Source organism: Empidonax traillii, unplaced genomic scaffold (genome assembly GCF_003031625.1).
Source record: "Empidonax traillii isolate 1590-97213 ecotype Southwest subspecies unplaced genomic scaffold, ASM303162v1 scaffold155:size2260171, whole genome shotgun sequence".
Classification (NCBI taxonomy): Eukaryota; Metazoa; Chordata; class Aves; order Passeriformes; family Tyrannidae; genus Empidonax; species Empidonax traillii.
The window spans coordinates 1,779,971-1,782,818 of record NW_020955348.1 but is presented as its reverse complement, the minus strand read 5'-3'; positions in this window follow the sequence as shown (position 1 = coordinate 1,782,818).

Genomic DNA, 2,848 nt, shown 5'->3' with positions numbered 1-2,848 from the left:
AGTACTTACCCTCTCCTAATGCTACCAGTTCCTTCTTTCACTGAGGCCAAAGGCACCTCCCATAAACTCTGGAGGGCTCTTACATGTTTCTTCTGAGTGCCCTGAGCATAACTCTCCCCAGTACGCACACACAAAGGCACACAGAGACTTCATTTTCCAGAGATGACCAGGCAGGGAGCTTTGTCACACCGACTACAGAGCAGCACAGTGTCCCAGTTCTTCCTCAGAGAGCTGTGCAATAGGTGGGGCACGGAAGGCCACAGCTGCAGAGGGGTTCAGCACAGGAGACAATGGGGAAAGGACAGCACAAGGCTCTTCTCCACAGCCCACCTGTATCCCTTACCTCTCACAGTCATGTAGCAGTCCCGCTCTCAGATCTCCAAGTGCTCCAAGTCCCCAAGTGCAGCAGCAAAGGGAGGGAGGAGAAGCCCAGCACCAGCTGTAGAGGTGAGGGATCCCACTGTGGGGGTCTCTGCTCTTTGAACAGACACCCCTATAAGCTGACTGCTGTTGCTCTGTGTTTACACTGCAACACACCCCAGGCAGTCCAAGACATGGTTTGGGGCTGCACATACTGTGCTGGATGGTGCATCACCATCTTCCTTGGACCTTATGAGGTTGTACTTCTGCCTTATGGAACTTTTAAATCCCATTTTCCGCCTGGCATATTTTCATGGTGGTGGTGCCATACTCACGAACTGCAGGTAACTGGGACTCTCAGGAAGTTTCAATGATGGTAAAAGAGCAGATCATGAATGGGTACAAAGAGGAAGAGAGGAAAGGGCACCATTGATTTTCCATAAGCATGGACCAGTCTGACACCCACTCCTGACATGGTCTCAACCATGTGTCCTTGCCTGGGACCACCCCTGCTCCTGAACAGCTCTGCTTCCATCCGAGGAGATTAGAAGATTAGGCTTGAGTTCATAATTGTCGCAATATTAGATCCTCAGATTCTACATAGCTCAAGGAGGAATGTAGGTGGATGTTGTCTGAAGCTCTCACCTGAAATATCTGGAAAGATTTCTTTGGAATATGTACACACACATGTCATCAGTAAAGTGTGTTTAAGAGTGAGAGGAAGAAGCTTGATTAGCCCCTCTATGACATTTATCTTAAAGACTACTTAGCTAATTCATCATTTCCTTAGGACTAAAGATATGGCATAACAGCTAAGCCAATGTATATTTATCCATGACTGCCTAAAGTCAATATATTTCTGAAGATAGCTAGTAATCTAGGCACCATGAGCAACACATCTGATAAATTTAACTTTCAAGGTCCATAATAGTCTGTCAATTGACCTTGATTCTTGCCTGTTTATTTAGAATACGGCATTGCTTTAAAACTCACTTTAAAAGATATTTAGGGTTGAGATTAGTTTTGAACTCTTCATTTGAAATACTTGATTAGGCACACCTTGTTACTCCTTGCCCCAGTAATACTACTGTCTTCATTTCTCCATGGAATGATGGAGGTAACATTTCAGCTCTACATTGTTTTCCTGAATTTAAATGAAAATTGTGAAGGCTTTTGAAAATGGCACTGACAGTGTGAGTGCTGCCCACAGTGAAGAACAAAAGGATACAGTGATAGTGCAGCCATGGCCCAGGCAGAGGAGTATGTATTGATTCTATATGGAATAGGTGTAATGGGCACATGGCACTTATGGCAAGTGCTTCTCCTGCTATAACTTGAAAAAATGGAACTTTATTTATCATGGACCACCCCTCATTCTCTTCTGCTGTTTAGAGCCTGCAGAGTGTCACTTGGAGTGATGTGACACAACATGCTCATAGTATAATCGTGAAAGAAACAAGGACTACTGTGGTGAAAAGTGTATTGTGCTTCCAGGCAGGACCTGGCAAATAAAGGGGATGAGGGCTCCTGCAGTAAGGCCTCTGCTGCACCCCAGCCTCCCTGAGTTCTGGTGTCAGAGCCTGTAGCCTGTGTGTGTGTCACTCCTCTTGTTCTGCCTCTTCATTCAAAGGCAGAGAGAAACCATCCAAGCAGTGTACTGAGCTATTGGAGCTGACAGTCCCACTGAGATGGAAGATGATCTGTTCTTTATAATAGTACAGAACACTGTAAGCATTTTCATCAAGTAGCTGTATTTTTGCTTCTGGGAGAGCATGACAGGTACTCATTACTGCCTATGTGCTGCTGCGAGCAGGGGTGGTAATTGCCCAGCCCTGCCTCGCTGGCATCTGTCCTGGGTGCAGCACTTCTTCCACCCAGTCAGTAATAACCTATAATTCAAAGCATAGTGGTGACTCCATGATATCACTTTTAACAAAGCAGACAAGCAAAGGAACAGCTACAGGAGTAGCCACTTGATTGCTTGATAATAGTCATTGCAATTTTGTTTATCTAATTGTCTCTATTATAGGGTGCCAATTTTGCATTTTTTTCTTATTTAATCAGTTGTTTGGGGAATATTTTCATAAAACACCTCCTTTCAGATCATCTGAAGTTTACAGGGGAACTTACCCAGCACAGAGGTGGATGTACTGATTGATCTAACGCTGGCTGTAGTGAACTCCACAGGAAAACAAAATGTCATTCCTTTCCGTAAGGTTTTATAATGAGCGGAGCCCCCGGTGGTCCAGGGGAAAAGACACTGCACTGTCACTGCAGAGACCCTGGTTCGATTCCTGGTCGGGGCCCCTCCCCGGGCAGATGGAGCTCGTTAGCCCGTAAGGCAATCCATCTACGTCCTGAGGACCTCACTGCCACCGTCCAAGCATGCTTGGCCCCGGCAGATGAACCTCAGGATTAAAGGGTGGGCTCAGTTCCGCGCACACTGTGTCTCACCTAAAAAATCCAATGCGCAGGCTGGAAGGTGGAA